Here is a 21,625-nt window from a genome sequence, read left to right as displayed (position 1 = left end):
TGGAAGGCAGCGGTCACACGCCGGTCACATTCAGCAGGTCATTCCTTTTCTAAGACAGAAAGTAATCGTCTAGAACAAGCCCTGGCAGCCTTATTCCTGCCAGGTAATTCTTATAAATGAGAGCAGACACCAAGCGAGAGAGATCTACAAGGGGGGACACAGCAAGGGCAGAGAAATGTGCTGTGTGGCTGAGAAGCCTGAGCCAAGCACAAAAAATCTCTGAAGATGGTTATCAGAGGAGCTTTGTGTACTGTGCGACACCCCAAGCTACTTCTTTACACGTTCCACAGAATCGTAAAATAGAAACTCCGTATTTCATGGACAACTTGCAATGTTCCGCAGTTAGAATCTCTATAGAATCTTTTATAATTATTTGGTTTCAATTAAGTCATTTTTTCTTCTCTATTCACCCATGAAGCTAAGTTCAGAGTCGGGCAACCTAGATGTTGAGGTGACCTCTAGACTGAGTTCCTTTTGTCGGACAACACGGCGGAGAGAAATACTAGTAATTCGGAAAGTGTAAGAATTCAGAATTTGGAAAGTGTCTTACATATAAATTAACAAAATAATGCACAATAGTAAGTGACATAACACACTGAACACATAGTGGGACACATTTATCTCTGCTTGTGCACCTGAAAACAGGCGTACAAGCCATGATATAGATGCAATTCCCAGTGCGGAACCTTCTGATAGATCCGGCAGGAGAACAATCATGATTAATGTGCCCCTGTATGTTTTCTGCAGGAGCCTGTCACCAGATTTTACCCCATTGAACAACTAGACATCTCAGGTAGGGTATGAGATGCCCTTTCTACAATTACCTCTTTAATGTAAAATCTCACCCGTGAGTAGATGAGTCAAGTTTAGAGGCTGCAGGTGGAGAGTCACTTCAGACTTCTAGAAACATGTTTCAGCCGTCCTATTAAAAATAAGAATCTCATCTTTAAGGTGGCATCAGGCTTGTGGTTCTGTAATCTGTAAAACCTGGAGATGCAGGCAGGTAAAGACATACTAATTGTGAGCTACAGATAAAAATATGACAGCAATGCATGTTTCTAGATACTCTGGAACCCGAGATAGAGACATTTGAAATTACACACATTGGGGCAGATTTACTTACCCGGTCCATTCGCGATGCAGCAGCGCATTCTCTGCAGTGGATTCGGGTCCAGCCGGGATTCACTAAGGTAGTTCCTCCGCCATCCACCAGGTGGCGCTGCTGCGCTGAAGTTCCCCGAGGCCCGCTGGAATGCCCTGAAATTCACCGGCCTATACCTGGTGAAGGTAAGTGCAAGTTTCGCAACATATTTTTGTTTTTAAATGCTGCGGTTTTTCCGAATCCGTCGGGTTTACATTCGGCCACGCCCCCCGATTTCCGTCACGTGCATGGCGGCGACGATGCGCCAAAATCCGATCACGTGCGACAAAATTCAGGGGCAATACAGGGAAAATCGGCGCAAATCGGAAATATTCGGGTAAAACGCCGGGAAAACGCGAATCGGGCCCTTAGTAAATGACCCCCATTGTGCAGCCTCTGAAGTTGACTCATCACATTTAAAATCTCTTCTTTGGTATCTTGCATATGACTTTGGAGGAGATTTTTTTTTAAAGGTAAATGGGTGAGATTTCACATAAAAGAGGGATTTCTATAATGTAAATTTCATCACCTACCTGAGGTGGCTAATAGGTGGTTTAACAGGGTAAAATCTGGTGACAGGTTCTCTTTAAACTGTATTATGTAGACCATCGACCACATTCCAATGACTGATATAACAAAGTAAACCACAGCATCATGGATTCCTAGAAAATGCTACATCAGGGATCCCTGGATAATCTCGCATCATGGATCCCTGGATAATCTTGCATCACGGTTCCCTGGATAATCTCGCATCATGGATCCCTGGATAATCTTGCATCATAAATCCCTGGATAATATTGCATCACGGATCACTGGATAATCTCGCATCACGGATTCCTGGATAATACCTCATCACGGATCCCTGGTTAATACCGCATCACAGATCGCTGGATAATACCGGATTCCCAGATCCCTGGATAATCTTGCATCACAGATCTCTTTATAACCTCGCATCCCAGATCCCTGGATAATCTTGCATCACAGATCTCTGTATAATCTCGCATCATGGATCCCTGGATAATCTTAATCACGGATCCCTGAATAATACAACATCACGGATCTCTGGTTAATACCGCAATAATGGAAACCTGGATTATACCTCATCATGGAAACCTAGACAATGGTGCATCATGGATCTCCAGAAAATACCGCATCACGTATCGCTGGATATTACCACATCATGGAAACCTGGATTATACCACATCATGGAAACCTGGATTATACCACATCATGGATCCCTGGACAATGGCGCATCATGGATCCCTGGATAATACAGCATCATGTATCCATGGAAAATACAGTGTCAGGGTTCCCTAGATAATCTCGCTTCACAGATTCCTGGATAATCTTGCATTATGGATGCCCGAATAATACCACCTCATGGATCCCTGGATAATACCGCATTACAGATTCCTGGATCATATAGCATCATGGATACCTGGATAATAATGCATCATGGATCCCTGGACAATGCTGCATCACATATACCCGGATAATACTGCTTCACAGGTCTCTGGACAGGCTCTAACAAGTTCCATCTACTCATTTCCAGAATTTTAGGAAGAATTCTTTCCTTTATTCCTGCCTCTAGTTTTGGTGTAAATCCCAATAAATCTTCCAGTATACTAAACACTTTGTACTGATCCGCAGTTAAAGAGGCTTTTCAATAGAAAAGTGTATTATCACTTTTACAAATATTAAAACTACTGATGCATATAACTAAGGGCCTATACCAGGATCACATATCCAAGTATAAGCTGATTCCATTCTTCAAAAAACTGATAGATTATATAGGGTTAGTCTACATTGGATGTGCTCTGTAAGCAAGCTTTTTATAATATATTTTTACTCCTCACTTCCTCCAATCCCTGGACTATTGGGTTCGCTTTCAACTTTTAACACATTTCTTCCAGAACCTGAATGTGAGACGGGCGGCAGACAAATGTTTCAATGCACTTAGTGCCACCTGCTGAACACTTTCCATACTGCCATACGAGGCACAGAGCCCTCTACCATAGCTATGGGCACTCATTCTTTACACAGTACAGAAGGTGCAGACGGTCCAAATACTGAATGAATTTCATATACAGTAATAATAAAAAAAGATTTTTAAAACCTAGTCTTTGTTGTGGTAATTTTCACCATCCTTATGTAACTGAGATAGTCCTGAGATACTCTCTTATTATACCACCCTCTCCATAGAGGAAGATTCTGACTGTTTTCAGTCCCATTCAATGTATTCAGTGTATTTAGAATTGACTAAACATGACCGATCTGAAGCAGCTAAAGGGCTGGAAAATCGTCCCGATGCATTTAGGCTGCACTAAATGCAATAGATTTAAATGGATCAGGGCCCACAGCAGGTATTGTAATGGGGCACAAGACCAATCCATTAAAAAGTTTAGAAGAAAAAGAGGTTTTTTGTCAACAGCTCACCTGCATCCACCCTCGTGCTCCAGGAGTGCGTCCGGACCTCGACGCACATCATGCCATGATTAAGGGTGTGCGTTAACACCTGAAACGCTTAGGCCGGTTTTTCCAGAAAATCATACTTGGTGAAGCCTAAAAGGACGTTTGTAACTTTGCAATATTTTTTGACTTCTTGAGAAAAATAAAGTTTTGAAGATTTTAAAAGATCCCTCGGTGCCGGAGTACAATCTATTTTCTTCTACATACCGTTAAAAAGTTTGGCATGTCCTAGTCAGAACCTTGTTTCATGCATCACTCATTGACTATAGTTTGAGTGATCCTTAAAACAACTGTTGCCAGACTAGACATAACTTCTGTTTTTATGTCCAGTTTTGGGCAGGTTCGTGGACAGGTTTCTTTCGATTTTTCATTTTTATTTAGAATGAAAGGCTTAAAGGCATATTACCATTTCACTAAATGAATGTTATTGCTTGTATTATAAAAAGTTATACAATTTTCCATGTTACTTTCTGTATCAATTCCTCACTGTTCTAGATCTCTGCTTGCTGTCCTTGTGTAGAAAGCTTCTATGTTACTTCCAGTGGACAGAAACCTGACCATAGTCACACAGATGCACAGCTCGTTATATCACAGACAGTAATCAGAGCTGTGTGATATAACAAGCCGTGCACCTGTGTGACCATGGTCAGATTTCTGTCCACTGGAAGTAACATAGAAGCTTTCCATAGAATGACAGCAAGCAGAGATCTAGAAAACCATGAGGAATTGATACAGAAAGTATATTGTAAAATTGTATAAGTTTTTTATAATACAAACAATAACATTCATTTGTTGAAATGGGAATATCCCTTTAAACTTTATTCCAAAAGCAGCGTCACAGCTGACGGTGGTTTGTGCTGGTATTGCAGCTATAGAGATGAATAAATCTTTGTTTCAATATCATGCACTTCCCATGGTCAGGAGGAGCTCTTTTTGGAAGAAATCAGCCATGTTTTCCAACCTACAGACAACCCCTTAAAAGATTAATCTTCAAAACCATGTCGCTGTGGTTCTAGTGCTGAATGCCATCTAGTTTTCTATGTTTTGGGCAAAAAGTCTTGTATTTTTCATTAAATCTGTAAAAAATTAATGACCATTTACGGCATTTAAATTTACTTGGCAGGTCTTCCCCTGACAATTGTAACTGATGAGGTTTCCTTAGATAGGAAACCAAAACTGGAACTGAGAACGTGCCATAAGTCGTAGACTACAGTAATAATACAGTATATTGATACTGGGTAAGTGCTGAGGGAAAACCTGCAATATGTGTTTTAGTGTACACTGCGATTCTGATGGTTCTGAGAGAAAAAAAAACATCTTAATATAATTTCTATAGTGCTGAATAAGATATTACTAGAGCAAATCCCTGGCCAGTCCTAAAATAATAAAGATAACTATACCCAAGTTTAAATCCCCAAGGTGGGGAACATAGAGAACAAGGAATCAGCCACTTTTATTAAAGAAAATACATTATTGAGCTCCCTCCAGCACCGGTTACTGTCAGCAGTGAAGTATATAAATCAGCAATTAAAGGCGGTCATTCCAATTATCTCCACAAAGAATCCATTGTAACATAATAACACAAGTGCTCAGATGTGAGCCCTGCGCCTAACCTGCATCCACTGGACTGGAGGGGTGGCGTTACCAATTTGTGAGAAATGGGATGATATACAGATCAATAGTTTCAAATACTAGGGGGTGTTCTGCAGTTGTGCTTCCCCTGTACCGGTGACTCTGATCCATTCGTAGGTCGCCTGACCTGACATAGTACAGTCTCGTTACTCTACTCGCTCTGTAGTTTATACTTAAATTAAACTAAAGAAACAGGATAAAGGGTGACCAGAAAGTTGAATTTACCTCAAAATGGTACAAATGAAGACCGACTAGAAAAACCAAGCTCCCCTTCATGCCAATTAACAAAAAAATAATAATGTTCTGGTTTTAAACCTTTTGTGGACCATGATGTAACTGTACTGTTAGGAATGTATAGGGAGGGTTTACACCTGCTGTTGAACCCAAGCACAACACAAAGGCACTGCCATATTGGTGCTCCCATTATTATAATAATCTTTATTTATATAGCGCCTTTATCAAATTCCATAGCGCTGCACAAAGCCTGGAGCTTGGTATATATCTGGTGTTTGCCGTATAACAGAAGGGAGGAGGACGCAGGATGGGTTAGTAAAGAGAGAGTTGAAATTTCATGCAGTTAGTGATAGGCCTGGCCTATAGAGATGGGTTTTAAGAGCATGTCAAGAAATGTAGAGGTTTGGGTATTGCAGACAATAGACAGAGGATGAATAGTGGTTACCAACGCTGAGTACGGTGATTGGCAATCTCTGTCAGCGCCATAGAGATGAATAGAGCAGCCAACGCATGTGTGATTTGCTGCCGTCTTCATCTTGAGTTACGACGGGGGTAAAACGAACCTCAGTTCTCGTGATCTGTGGGGCTTCCATCACTGAGATCTCCACTGTTCAGCAAGTTATCCCCTATCCTGTGAGTAAGGACTAACTTGTATGTGGTTGGAGAACCCCTTTAAGACATAACATAACTATATTTAGTATTTCCATCATTTTAGTGGCAGAAAGAATGAAGAGGACCAATTTGACAAGCTCTGTGCAGCGCTGCGTAATCTGTGTGCGCTATATAAATAAAGAATTATTATTATATTATATAAGAAGATGTTTTTTTTGGAAAGTCGTAAAGACAAAGTCCACAAGAAAATGGCAGAACTGTGTTTTTGTTGTAATTTCCACTGCATTTGTTATTTTATTGCTGTATCATCCTCTAGAAACGATCATTAAATTAACAAAAAAATATAAATATATCTTACTTTTTTCCAATTCCTCCCTGACCCAAAATATGCTGTCGCCATTTAAAAAAAAATCTGAAACATATGTTTGACCCTTGCTTTTCTGAGGTGTTGCTTCTCTGAGGCCTTCTGAAGGCCCCCATGCACGGCAATTGCCCATTTGCCCATGAAATACTATAATATAGGCATGGACTAGTGATCACATGTTAAAGGAAATCTACCATCACAATTCATCATGATAAACCAGGGACACTTAGTCATAGATCCAGACACTGTGACTGTGGTAACCTTTTAATATTTGTTATCCATGACCTCCCTTCTTTTAAAATCAACTATTATAATTATGCTAATGAGCCAGAATGGCTCGGGGTGCATTACCTTAGCCCCTCTGTGCTGTAACCACACAGGGTTTTACACTGTGCAGGCACTCCCTCTGCACTTTTCCCCTTTATCTTCCTGCTGTAATCTCAAAGTGGGAGGGAAAAGTCCTCCAGCACAGGCCAGAGTACAGAGTGTCTCTGGTAATTCCATATGTGAATATATGCTAACATGTGTAAAATAGTATTTTAACCCCTTTCCAAACATTGGACTTAGTAATACGTCACGGGCGGTAGGGACTGCTGAACAGAGCTGATGCCAGAAACTGTGGGTGTCCGCTGTATATTATAGCTGACACCCACCTGTAACACCCACAATTGGAGATTCCTCTGAGCAGGTCCCTCAAAAGTACGATTTTGTGTTTTTCATCAAAATATGAAAAATCTCACCTAAAATTCAAAGCTTCATAACATCCAACAAAATGTGAGTATGCATAAAAAAACATGTTAACATAAAGCAGACATTCGGTAAATGTTATTTATCAAGTTTTTTTATGTTATGTCAAAAAAGTAGATTTAGAATTTTCCAAATCGACAATTTTCCAAATTTTCACTAAATATCTGTTCTTTTCATAAATAAACGCAAAACATACCACCAAAGATGCAATATTCTAGAAATCACAGACTGGGAATGACCACATTTCCTTGCTATGGCTGATAGGGTCACACCTCTGGACAACCTGCTGCTGGAGGGTTTCAGTCACTTTGGAACAATTTTTGCAAAGTCTGTGAAAACTGGAAAGTTAGGCTGCCAGTTATATATTTGTCAGATAATTAAGGAAATTAGCACCAGGTGCCAGATTAACATCAGTAACTTGCGGTATCTAAACATGTTTTTCTAAATTTGATCAGTGTTCATTTACATTTATCTCATTTACTTTTTTATTCTGTGCATTAGAATATGCAGTTGGTCCCCTACTTAAGAAAACCAGACTTACAGACGACCCCTAGTTACAGACAAACCCCTCTTGCCCACTGTGACCTCTGGGGAAGCTTCTGGATTTTACTTTAGTCCCAGACTGCAATGATCAGCTGTAAGGTGTCTGTAATGAAGCTTTATTCATAATCCTTGGTCCATTTACAGCAAAAAATGTTGGAATTTGTTGATTCCAGGATGGAATCAGGAAAACCATGTCTCTTTTATCTACCTTGTAAGGCAGCTCCCTTGACATCAAGCATGACCTACAAGAAGCCTTAAGACATGATGCGCAATTTAAACCAAACCAGTATATCTATTCCAAAAAGACTCTCAACTGTAGACAGCGCTGTTAGGACCTGATTGGATCTCCTCAGTACAGCGTAGGGAACTGGTTTTGGCTGGGTGAGAACTTTTCATTTTTTCCCAGAATCCCGCTAGTGGAACATCCTTGGTTATAAGACTCCACACACCTACATGGTGGCCTTAATTGGCAGTCTCCGTAAGGAGAACTCTTACTTCCCAACCCTAGTCACAAGCCTCTCACCCAGCCAAACCAGTTCCCTACGCTGTACTTAGAAGACCCAATCAGGTCGAAACAGCCCTGTCTACAGTTGGATCTGTTCCTTCTGGAATAGATATACTGGTTTAGTTTAGCTTGCTGTTAAGGGAGTTGCCTTACAAGGTAGGTAAATGAGGTGTGGTTTTCCTTATCCCATCCTGGCCAATATATATATTTATTAGTGCACAGACAGGTTAACTGCAAAATCTCCCCTCAGAAGACAATAGAGAGCTGCATGTGTCCTGAGATTTTAACCTCTGTGTTGGACACCCCCTGCCTACCCCTGCGTGGGTTTTAGTGCTCCTTTCCCCTGTGTAGAATCACTGGACCTTCCAAAACCTAGGGCGGTGAGAAATCATAGAGTGGTGGTACTAATGCCATCAGATCCAGCCTAGCCACCAGATTTGCTCTTATGCCTCCATTAGGAGTTTTGTGTATCTCAGGGTTGTGGGACAGACACTGACCTAGGTGGACGTTCATCCCATTCCCCAGATTCCAGAAATGCAGCCAAAGAGTTTATGCAATTGTATCATATGATATAGCAGTGTCTTATTTCTCATTTGCTCTGTTTTGATTAAGCTAAATGAATTGGGAAGAATTTCAGGTTTGTCCCCCCTAAGGTCTCTACATGGCCCCTCTAAGCCATAGAGATCTGGTGACTTCTACATCATCTTCCGCTGTTGCTCAATGTAAGCGGCAACTTTAGTACTTTCCTTGAATGGATTATATATGCCGTAAACTCATTTTCATGCCATAAACATAGACGGAAATACTAAATGTTTCTTCAGTCTTTTAACTTAACCAAATTAAAAACATATATTGTGCTGAAATGAATACTTTTGGATTGCCCATATTATGTAAGTAAATTACCATTAGACATACATAGGCTTAAATAGGATACGTTAGGAACGTTCTGCATAATGATAATCATGTTAAATACAGCTTGAGGTAATAGAGAGCAGTCTTCCAATTCATATAGGTGGACGTTTGTATAAAATATTCAGGCGATTAACGTTTAGTAATTACAGTTAACATTTAGCAATCATATACCGTCAATCCAGCAGTCTCCGCTATGGCGATACTCTATAATGGGTTCTAGAGTTCTCAGGCTACAGCTGTCGGAGGTAAGAAACGAAAGCAACTTCTAATTTTGAATATAGATGTGAATTTATTAGGTTTAGCAAACATCCTCACCCTATTTTAGGGTGAATTCACACATGGCACTGAACGCATGCGCTTCAAAACGCAATGGATCAGCTGAAGAGAGATTGTCCTAACTAAATGGCTGGTAACGCAATGGTGGTGTTTTGTAAATGCAAATGTGTATGTAAACTGTTGCATTTTATAAACACAAATGTTAACAGCCATTTAACCCCTTGCTCATCATATTGACGGTATTTACTATTCCATGTACTGGAAAGCAGGAAAAAAATTCCAAATGCAGTGAAATTGGTGAAAAACCGCATTGGCACCCTTTTCTTGTGGGCTTGGATTTTAGGGCTTTCACTGTGGACCCCAAATGACATATGTTATTTATTCTTTGGGTCGGTGCGATCACGGGGATGCCAAATTTATATAGGTTTTATCACGTTTTCATACATTTACAAAAATTAAAACCTTCTGTACAAAAAAGAAATTATTTTGTCCTCTTCTGGCACTAATAACTTTTTCCTACTTTAGTGTACGGAGCTGTGGGTGGTGTCATTTTTTGTGACTTTTGATGAAGTTTTCAATGATTCTGTTTTTAGGACTGTATGGCCTTTTGATCACTTTTTATTACATTTTTTATATTTTAACTTTGAGCGCTATTTTCCGTTACGGGGTTGAACGTATCGAAAAACCATTATTATATTTTGATAGATCAGGCATTTTTGTACGCAGTGATACCTAATGTGTTTATGATTTTTACTGTTTATATTTATATGACTTCTAGGGAAAGGGGGTGATTTGAATTTTTAAGGTTTTTTTAATATAATTTTTTAAACTTTTTTTTATTTTTACTGTTTTTCAGACCCCCTAGGGTACTTTAACCCTAGGTTGTCTGATTGATCCTACCATATACTGCCATAATACAGTATGGCAGTATATGGGTATTTTCCTCCTCATTCATTACAAAGTGCAAATCACACATTGTAATAATTAGGTTAAAACAAGATAGCCTCAGGTATTCAGAAGACCCGAGGCTTTCATGGCAACCGATCACCGCTCCCCGATGACGCCACAGGGAGCGACGCTCTTCACCAGGATGGTGGCACCCATGCGCTGCCATCTTTTTCAGCATTCATCTTTGCCGGCGTAGATGGACGGGTTAGCACCCATGATTGGTGCTAGCACTATGCAGCAAAGACTTACCATCTATAAGGAGGGCTCAGCCAGTGAGCCCTCTTCATTTACCCGCAGCCAACACGTGACGTACTATTACGCCACGTGTCGTCATGGGGTTAATGAGGTAAAACTTTCTTCAGCTGATCCATTGCGTTTTGAAACGCATGTGTTCAACTCCACGTGTGAATGCACTCTTAGTTAGGTCCTATGCGCATGACCATTGATTTTAATTGGAAATAAAGCTATGTATCTGGTGACTATATTTCTCACTGCACCGTGGTCGTCAGACCGCAACATAGAAAATAGAACATGTCCTATTTTTTTACCTTTTTGTGGTACAGTCTCTCCATAGATGTCTATTGTAGTACCAAGAAAAACTATGGTAGTGTTATCCACCATATATGTCCCGTGTTTGCGGCGGGTTGCCCAGGAGACCAGGATATGGATACGGCCAGTTTACTGTGGAAATGGGTTACATATGGATGACAAGGCCAGAAAACATCAGCAAAAATGGAACCGCAAAATACATACGGTCATGTGCCTGAGGCCATAGGCCTTGTACTGTAGGTGTCTAAAGAATATCACAGCCTTTAGCTTTGTACACTGACCATCACAGGGGGAGATTTATCTGATATGTCTGAGGTAAAATTGTTCTTGTTGCCCATGGAAACCAATCAGAGCTCAGCTCAGCTGGGGAAATGAAAGTTGAGCTCTGATTGGTTTCCATGGACAATTAGAACAGTTCTGCCCTCAGACATTTCTGATAAATCTCCCCCCTTGTGTCAGTGTGCGGCCTTATGTAGCGCAATATTACAGGATGTTCTTCAATTAGACATGAGGTGGTCACCAGTCAATGATGTAGTGCATGCCATTGTTTTTTTTGTAGTACAAGAAGTGCTATAGATCTTTAATTCCTCCCTACTAATCTTCTATACTACAGCAGATAGAACTAAAGGAGGGGGTAACGCTACATCTTATCTAAATAATCTGCAGAAAGATTTTCTAACCAGATCCTGTAATTACAACCATCTTAGAAGCTTTTCCATGCGGAAAATCTACAGTGTGATATAGAAGCAGTGTAGTATGTGGGATATATGAAAATCCAATACAGCAAATTCCGATCCTGTTTTCTACTGCTGAGTGACATTTATGCTCAGCGGAGGCCATAATTGCATCCACCTCCGGCCTCCGATGAGTGTACGCTCTGGGAGGACCCCAGTGATGTATCTGTTAAGGGCAGTTACATCACTGGGTAAAAACCTTCAACATCAGCAGCAGCCAATCACTGTCTGATGACTGTCAGGGGAGCCCCCGCAATCCATGTCTCAGATTGCCGGCACATCCGTGCCCCCGCATAAAACTCACCTCTCCCCATCCTGCTCCCGTCCGTTCTGGTCCACGTCCCCACTCCTTAGGGTGGCACGTGCCGGCTCTCTAGGATTTAAAGGGCCAACGCCCCGCCGATTGTCGCTGACACTTCCGGGTTTCCTCAGAGGCTGGCTTTTCCCAGGATCCTCTGCCGGATCTTTGAGCTCTTGTCATTGAGAAAGCTTCCTTGTCCCTGCGTTGTTCCCTGTGCTGTTCTGCCTGAATTCCTGTTGTGACCTCGGACCTGACCTCTGCATCTCTGCCGCTTGCCCTGACTCCGTGCCTGCTCCTGACCTCGTTCCTCGACTACGTTTCTGTTCGCAATGTTGGCTGCCACCACTGGCTGGGGACACCTGTGGAACAACCTGGTGGCACTCTGCCGCAGCAAGACCATCCCGTTTTGCGACGGGCTCTGGTGAAAACCAGGTGCTACTTAGATTCCGGTCCCAGGTGTGGGCTAGTACCATCTCCCGCAGTGGTCCAGGGGGTCCACAGACCCAGAATCCTGACAATGACGATGTTTTCTCCTCCTTCCAGTTTCAGGAGGACATAGCCCACTGCAGGAACATACTGTGTGATACATCCTAGCCCTCCATTGTAGGATATGTTGGGCATCTTCTTCACGTTGCCTTACTACCAGAGCAATAATGAGGTCTGAACATTCTGGTGTTGAATTGAAGCTTTGCAATACCAAGGATGAGCCCTGCCCTTCTGCTGCAGAAAAATGAAGAATAAAGGACAGTAAGAAAGTATGCATATTCCAGCTATTATAACAGAACGCAATTGATATTGGAGATATTTTATTGTCATATGTAAAATCTATATACCTTTGATGTATACGCAACTCTGATGTGATGTATGTTTGTATTTTCATACTTTAAAAAATTTCAATAAAAATCAATATTGGAAAAAAAAAAAAAAAAAAAAATCATAGCATAACACATCAAAAACCAGATAATTTCATCTTGCTGTGAAATTACCAGTGGATACCAGTGTTGCAACAAGTCATTAGATATTCCATGATACACTATGCGCATTCATTATTTAGTGTGAAGTTTAAAAACTGCAGCTTAGGACTTGGCTGACAACCCGCTACCTTCATAGAAAGAATTTAGAATTGCCGGGAAATTTTTAATTCAATTTCTGTTACCGTCATTTAAAAAAATAAATAAATTATGTAAATTTTTACCCCCTAATAAACTGGCCCTTTTTTTCGTTTTTGGTTTTCCCTTTCTCTTTCCACCTGTTCCAGAAGTCATATCTTTTTTTATTCACCCATTTACAGAGATATCTGAGGGCTTATCTGAGACAAACTGCGCTTCCTAGTGTTAATACCCATTAAATTTACTGGGAAGCTGGAAAAAAATTCCAAATGCAGTTCATTTGACAAAAAAAATTTCCATTTTCTTAGAAGCTTAGTATTTACAGTTTTCACTCTGCAGTCCAATTACACCGTTCTTTATCTTTGGGTCAATTTTTTCAAATTTATATAGTTTTTATTTTTTAATACCTTTTGCCATATTCTGAGGCCAATAACGACTCATATGTCGTTACATCTGTAAGGTGCAATTTTTTTTGCAGAATGATATATTAATTGAGACAATTTTGGTGACTATAGAACTTTTTTATGTGTGACGAAAAAAGTGAAAAAGCGATGATGCAGACATTTGGATGTTTTTCTTTTACGCGGTTCACTGCAGGGAAAAATTATGGCATCTGGGAATATCTAACGTGTGTAATTGTGTTTTTTTTTGTATTTCTTTTCTAGGGAAAGTGGAGTTATTTGAACTTCAAGTTATAAAATTTTAAGCCTTATTTAACTTTAGGGGGTATGATCGCTGTTCTTATGTACTGCAATTCTGCTGTATTGCAGCATAAAAACATATTGGGGGTCATTTACTAAGGGCCTAATTCGCGTTTTTCTGGCGGGTTACGCAAATTTTTCCGTTTTGCGCCGATTTTCCCTGAATTGCCCCGTAATTTTGGCGCCCGCGATCAGATTGTGTCGCATCGGCGCCGGCATGCACGCAACGGAAATCGGGGGGCGTGGCCGTAAAAAAAACAGACGGATTCGGAAAGACCGCCGCATTTTTTAAAAAGAAGTGTCGCTGGAAATGCGCTTACCTTCACTCGGCCGGCTTGGTGAACTCCAGTGCATTCTGTGCAGCAGCGACACCTGGTGGACGTTGGAGGAACTGCCTTAGTGAATCCCGGCAGAACCCTAATCCTCCGCAGAGAAAGCGCCGCTGTATGGAGACAGGACCGGGTAAGTAAATCTGCCCCATTATATGTAACTATAGGGGCAAAAAGTATTGACACGCCAATATGCTAATATGCCTAAATAGTTAGCAGATGTTGGCATGAGTGTATGGGTATTGGTCCCAATTCATCCAGAACAGCATTTGGGACTTCAGACACTGATGTGGGAGTGTCCCTGGACCACAACTCCTGTTCCAGTCCATCCCAAAGGGTTTCCATATGGTTTCGTTCAGGGCTCTCTTGCTTAAGAAATTGCAACTTTTTGAGGTTTTAGGCTTTGCTATAAATGACGGTGCACCACAAAACTGCAAGCCCAAAACTCTCATGCGGTATATAATTCAGCACTGCTGTTTAGCAGGGAAGAAGGGTCTCTCTAGGTCATATATCACTATTCTATACACTCACCGGCCACTTTATTAGGTACACCTATCCAACTGCTCCTTAACACTTAATTTCTAATTAGCCAATCACATGGAGGCAACTCAGTGCATTTAGGCATGTAGACATGGTCAAGACAATCTCCTGCAGTTCAAACCGAGCATCAGTATGGGGAAGAAAGGTGATTTGAGTGCCTTTGAACGTGGCATGGTTGTTGGTGCCAGAAGGGCTGGTCTGAGTATTTCAGAAACTGCTGATCTACTGGGATTTTCACGCACAACCATCTCTAGGGTTTACAGAGAATGGTCCGAAAAAGAAAAAGGATCCAGTGAGCGGCAGTTCTGTGGGTGGAAATGCCTTGTTGATGCCAGAGGTCAGAGGAGAATGGGCAGACTGGTTCGAGCTGATAGAAAGGCAACAGTGACTCAAATCGCCACCCGTTACAACCAAGGTAGGCAGAAGAGCATCTCTGAATGCACAGTACGTCGAACTTTGAGGCAGATGGGCTACAGCAGCAGAAGACCACACCGGGTGCCACTTCTTTCAGCTAAGAACAGGAAACTGAGGCTACAATTTGCACAAGCTCATCGAAATTGGACAGTAGAAGATTGGAAAAACGTTGCCTGGTCTGATGAGTCTCGATTTCTGCTGCGACATTTGGATGGTAGGGTCAGAATTTGGCGTCAACAACATGAAAGCATGGATCGATCCTGCCTTGTATCAACAGTTCAGGCTGGTGATGGTGGTGTCATGGTGTGGGGAATATTTTCTTGGCACTCTTTGGGCCCCTTGGTACCAATTGAGCATTGTTGCAACGCCACAGCCTACCTGAGTATTGTTGCTGACCATGTCCATCCCTTTATGACCACAATGTACCCAACATCTGATGGCTACTTTCAGCAGGATAATGCGCCATGTCATAAAGCTGGAATCATCTCAGACTGGTTTCTTGAACATGACAATGAGTTCACTGTACTCAAATGGCCTCCACAGTCACCAGATCTCAATCCAATAGAGCATCTTTGGGATGTGGTGGAACGGGAGATTCACATCATGGATGTGCAGCCGACAAATCTGCGGCAACTGTGTGATGCCATCATGTCAATATGGACCAAAATCTCTGAGGAATGCTTCCAGCACCTTGTTGAATCTATGCCACGAAGAATTGAGGCAGTTCTGAAGGCAAAAGGGGGTCCAACCCGTTACTAGCATGGTGTACCTAATAAAGTGGCCGGTGAGTGTATGTTCCATACTCTCAATCCATGAAGTCCGGCCAACACAAGGTCCATTTTTTAGAGAAGGACCAAAGTGGGTGGTATAGTAGGCGTTGGTGGCCTGTTAAGTCAACTTTTGAGGCACAAAATTTCCCATTCCAGTGTAAGAGTGGAAAAAAAGATTGTGTAGTAAATTCTTTGGGCAAAAGTGTTAAGCTTTATGAAAATCTACCATCAAAATCCATCATGATAAACCAGGGACACTTACTTATAGATGCAGTCAGAGTAACTATGGTAATCTTCTTATATTTTTATCCATTGCCTCCTTCTTTCTAAAATAAACTTTTAGAAATATAAATGTTGCAGTTTCCCAGGCTGTTACACTGTGTTCCCTGTTCTTATCCTACTGAGTTTCAGCACACATTGGGAGGGGGAAGTGGTCCTGCACAGTGTAAAAGCCAGTGAAACTGCAGCAAGGAGAGGCTCTGGTAACGCTCCCCAGACCCCTGCTGGCTCTTTATTATAATTTTAAATGTTGATTTTAGAAGGAAGGAGGCCATGGATAACAAATATAAGAAGATTGCAATAGTCACAGTGACTGAATCTATAAGTAAGTGTCCCTGCTTTATCACGATGGATTTCCTGACGCATAACTAAATAGGATGTCATGGTGTTATTAGGAGGGTATGGAGAGGACTCACAGCCTTAGCCGTATACATACATGCTCATTGCATGAGGGTACCCCATCTAAAATTTGATCAGCACCCTTGTGATGTCATCGTGGGTGCTGATCAGTTGATGTTACAGCCAGGACCCTTATCAAGGCTGTGGTCCATGCACACTCCACCATCAGCGTCCTAAATGCTGTTCTGCATGAATGGGGACAAATTCCCCCAAACACAATCCAACATCTGGGAACTATTTAGGCATATTAGTGCCTTTGGATTGGGATGTTATAGAAGCTATTATGGGTGTAATTTGTAGCAATACACTTTACCCTTATAGTTTATGTAACATGTTGCTATAGATTTTGACTGGCCATCTGCTGGATATTGTGATATTAAATTATTGCCCCTTTTTGCCTTAGACTGCCTCCAACAACAAGCAGCAGTTCTGGACTCTACAGCCAGAGCATATAAAGTATTCCCTGCTCACTGCCCTTCCTTTTTTTCATTAGAGCTAATGATTCCTGAGCCTGGCTAGCTTGGACACTAAGTACAGTACAAGGTAATCTGGGAGTTTGGACTACACAAAGAAAGTTACTATTCTTCTGGTTCTGTTCTCCGTATTTATTGCCGCAAAAAACAATCAACTCTTCATTGGGGGTCCCGGGTGTCAGACTCGCATGAATCTGATATCGACCAAAGCGTCTCGTCATAGTTCCTCTAAGTATCCTTAATCATGTTTTGTGCTTATATTCCTTTTCATTATTCAGAAAACAAACTTTTAAAGGAAATCTACCATTTGGAACTACTTACCCAAGTAGTTGTAGTGGCAGATTCCTTAGAGCAGCGGGATGCCAGCAGTGTACTTCAGTGAAATTACAGCTTCCTTTGTCCTTAATATATGTCCTTCTATTAATATATGCAAACTACCATATATATGTTTTAGTGTATAAGGCCAGTTTTTCAGCACAAAAACTGTGCTGAAAAAACCCAACTTGGCTTAAACACAAGTGTAAACTTTCCTACTGACCTTGCAATGGTTTTTAATGCTCCCCAATGCTCCATGAGCGGGCAGAGCGCCTGGACACGTCTCTGTGCATTCTGTTACAAGTGAAGAGGAGCCGCAGGGAACATTGGAAAGTGAGTATGTAAAGTTAAGGGACTGCAGGGTATTTCATTATGGGAGGTGGGGGCGCTGCTGCTGCAGGGCGTTTCATTACTAGGGGGGTGCTGCATGGCGTTTCATTACTAGGAGGAGGGGGCAGGGCATTTTATTACATGGGGTTGCATGGGGCATTTCATTACTGGAGGAAAGCTGCATGGGGTATTTAATTACTGGAGGAGGGCTGCATGGGGTATTTAATTACTGGAGGAGGGCTGCATGGGGGTGTTTCACTACTAGTGGAGGCTGCTGGACATTTCATTACTCAGGGAGGCTGTGACCAAGGCATTAACCTTCCTAAGCTTATACTCGAGTCAATGTAGGAGATTTATCTAAAGTGTTGTAATCTCCACGGGTTTACTTTGCCTCTAGCTGTTGGTAAAGACGTATATATTTATTTTTGTGGTGCTCACATTTCTGGCACCAAGGCTAATTTCTGTCCAAAGCTCCAAAAAAGTGTGCGCTAGTCCAGAACAAGCTAAGCAGACTGCCCTGGGTGGGTTTCAGTAAGCAGATAACTCTGAACAATATTCACTGGCCCGACCCTACTTCACGTCAGTAGTACACACATTTCACTATGACGATTTAGTATTTTGTCTGATTTGGCCGATTGGATTAGTTAAAGGGAACCTGTCAGCCGAAATTGACATTATAAGTCACTACCAATATGTTGCCAAGCAGTCAAACATCTTCCAGATAGTGTTTCTTTCATGACTCAGTGTGGTGCCAACATCCAGTAAATTAACATTGAAGTGGGATGTAAACTGGTTGTATAAAGTCATAGAGGTGGAGATTTTAACACTGAAGTCAAGCTCCCTCTTCCTCGGAAAGCCCCCTGTTATTAATGGTCTTGCATTCAGAGAAATCACTAACCACATCTCTTTAAGTTTGATGAACAATGTCAATCACAGAGGAGGATATGTTCAGAGCTCCCCACTTTGACTTCAGAGTTAAACTCTCTGACTCCTTGACTTTATATAACCAGGTGGTGGAAAATCTCTTTTTTTTCTGGCGTCGCCTCCAAATAAATAGGTCAAAAAGGAGAACAGGTGGTGAGAGCGGCACAAAACAGGGCGAAACAGCAATACGTTTTCCCAGTTATTTGTGGTAAAATTGGGGGCCTTCGCTTATATTTTGGTCGGCTTATAATTGAGTATGTATACGGTAAGTGTAAATGCTACTGGGGTTGTATGCTGAATCTGTTGGCACAGGCCTGCACCTGCGTGGTGCCTACTGTCATCAGGTGAGCTTCAGAGTATATTGCAGATGCCTCTTTGCACATTCGCGATATACGCTGTATGGTATACGATATACTATGAAGCCAGTGGCACGGCAGGAGCAGGTGGGGGCCTGTGCCAACAGATTCAGTATATATTGTGGATGTGCAAGGAGGCGTCACTGCAGTGCTTCAGGGGGCTTGTTATACCACAACACTTGCACTTAATTTGCATATTTTAAAAACTGTTATTTGAGGACAAGGTAAGCCCAAATCTTACTAAAAAACTAGACTTCCAATATCATACTGCCAGAGGAATCTGTCATTGCTACTACTTTGGTAAGTATGGTGATGGTCTATATCAGTGATGGCGAACCTTTTAGATACAGAGTGCCCAAGGTACAACCAAAACCCACTTGTATGTCGCAAAGTGCCAACATGACAATGTAAGCAGTAACTTATTGATCCATGCTGTATCACAGGTTTTAATTGTATTGCTGTCCTGAGTTCACCAAAACAATAGAAATATGGGAAAATTTGGATTTAAGCTTCCCTCCGGGGTCCCCTGAAGAGGAAGAATCAGGGGATCCAGAGCAGGAGCTCAAATGACAGTCCATCTCTATCCACACCTTCTTGCTCCACCTGTAGTCCTGGCAGCCAAGGATGTTGCTTTAAAATAGCGCTGAGCATGGCACATCCTGGGCTATACTCGACCACAGGAGAAAGCCTTGAGTAGTATCTGGCAAACTGTGTTGGGGTGAAGGCCTGGGTGCCCACAGAAAGGGCTCTGAGTGCCACCTCTGGCACCCGTGTCATAGGTTCGCCACCACTGGTCTATATCATTTAATGAAGCAGTAGTGGATCACAAGCCTTCTCGCAGGCTCATGGCCACCCAAACCACCCACAAAATTTTATACTTAGAAGGACCTTCACTCATCGTACATCTGTTCGTATTCTCATAAATAAAAGAGCCATTGTAGGACCTTTAAAGGTCCTCCAAAGTTCCTGAAACTTCAGATTGAAAAGAGGCAGAAGGGGCTCATTCCTAAGAAGCTAATTCTAGTAGCATATTTAGGAAATGATTTCCAGACTTGGAGGTGTTATAATATTCATACAGCCCAGGGCTAAAAGGGAGGGTGTCGCCACCAGAACACCGAAAACACCACAACTTTTCTTCCATAAACCTTTATCCGTCCACCATCCACATTTGGACTCATTATTTGTTATGAGGGAACAGGTGCAGACACACGCCCCATCTAAATGGATCCCTTTAACTCAAGTCAGTACTACTTCTCCTATTAAATGTCAATGAAGTCATCTGATATTCAGGAGGAGGAGGAGGGCGATCGCCCTTTTTACCGGGGCATCCATTACTTTGTGCTGGCAAAGGAAAACAGACATCTTGCTTATGAAAAGTTTCCACCAAAGCTCAAACTTTCCCTTTGAAAAATGACCAGTTTGTTTCCGCGCTCAGAGAATGTTATTAAAATGCTAATTTAGACGAAAAAAAGAGTTAAATATCTAGCAGTGGCGCAGTCTAATTGCAAGCATAATGAGCTCTGGAGTGCCCCTGACACACAGAACATAAACAGCCAGTAAACAGATCATTAGTACTCACATTCATTTATTGTGCCGACCTTCCCATGACCCCGGAGCGGGGAGGGTGAGAAGCAGGTGGATCTGACTGTGACACCCCTCTAGGGGATGCAGGAAATGAAGCTAGAAGCTGTTACCATAGATACACGTGTGAGGATGAGGTAACACGCCAACAGGCTTCTAGCTGTCACCCAAACCCGCGTTACGATTAAATGATTCCCAGCCTGAACCCTCAAAAAGAGGGGGAGAGGGGTGTCCGGTCAGACCGCACAAAGTCACCTTGTGGAGGGTGGCAGAGAGTTGACAACGCCCCAGCCGGTGCAATGAGATGGAAGGCGTCGCAGTATCTATCCCCTGTAGCAGCAGATCACACAGCAAAGCTAATTAACAAAAAATACAAATTACGACACCCTTCACTTCCACCCATCTGGTAACGAGAAAGCTTAATCAGGAGCCGTGTGCGCTCGGCAGCAGTTCTGCGGAGGGCCAAGAAGACGAGACTTGGATATTTCTCTAATAAATAGAAATTATCCGCGTCTCCCTGTCCCCCTCCCTGTGCACTTTACATGAACCTGTGATACGCCAGCAATAGCCCTTCCAGCGTGCGGCTGATGTGATTTAGGAGAATATTAAAGGCAATGTGGAGATTGGAGGCGCCGCTCTCTCAGGGAGAGCTGGAGAAATGCGCAGCACAGATGGGTTGAGCAGATTAAACGTTTCCTTCACATTGTTTCCAAATTGTGCTGCGGTGCCTCGGGGAGTGAGTGCGGTCAGAGCAGTGCGCACTTTATGGAGTCTGTATTAATGCCTGCGCTTCATAGGCCCAGCGTATTAGCAGCGGGTTAGGGTCAGAGCTAGATGAAGGGTGCATTTAGCCGGCTTCCCTTACTCCTATCTCATCTTTCGCCTGGAATATTCCGTCGCTGTATTACTCACATATAACCATGTTGGAATGATTTATACAACTAATTTCCATTTGATGTATGTATGTGTGACCTCCCGGACTCCTGGCATCCTACTAGTTAAAAGGAATATGTCAGCCGATTTAATCCCATCTACAAGCATGAAATGTCCTTTTAAGAATTCTCTCTTTTATGTGAAATCGCGTCTGTTTACCTATAAAAAAAATCTTCTCCAATGTCATGTGAAAATAAGCAGAGAA

At 42.1% G+C, this 21,625-nt stretch overlaps 1 protein-coding gene and 1 long non-coding RNA gene across 3 annotated transcripts in view; one reads left to right on the top strand and one right to left on the bottom strand.

The window, feature by feature from the left end:
- SKAP1 (src kinase associated phosphoprotein 1) overlaps positions 1–21,625 on the top strand; it is a 199,512-nt gene that overhangs the window by 173,341 nt on the left and 4,546 nt on the right. The gene's annotated exons all lie outside the window — the stretch shown is intronic.
- On the bottom strand, positions 11,358–21,146 carry LOC140064585 (uncharacterized). Its single transcript, XR_011847777.1, has 3 exons — positions 20,486–21,146; positions 14,098–14,219; positions 11,358–12,687 (listed from the first exon to the last, which is right to left on the bottom strand). It is a non-coding gene; the product is annotated as an uncharacterized lncRNA (long non-coding RNA).

Source organism: Engystomops pustulosus, chromosome 6 (genome assembly GCF_040894005.1).
Source record: "Engystomops pustulosus chromosome 6, aEngPut4.maternal, whole genome shotgun sequence".
NCBI classification, from domain to species: Eukaryota; Metazoa; Chordata; class Amphibia; order Anura; family Leptodactylidae; genus Engystomops; species Engystomops pustulosus.
The sequence above is the reverse complement of the archived record's forward strand: the minus strand, read 5'-3'. Positions and strand labels throughout refer to the sequence as shown.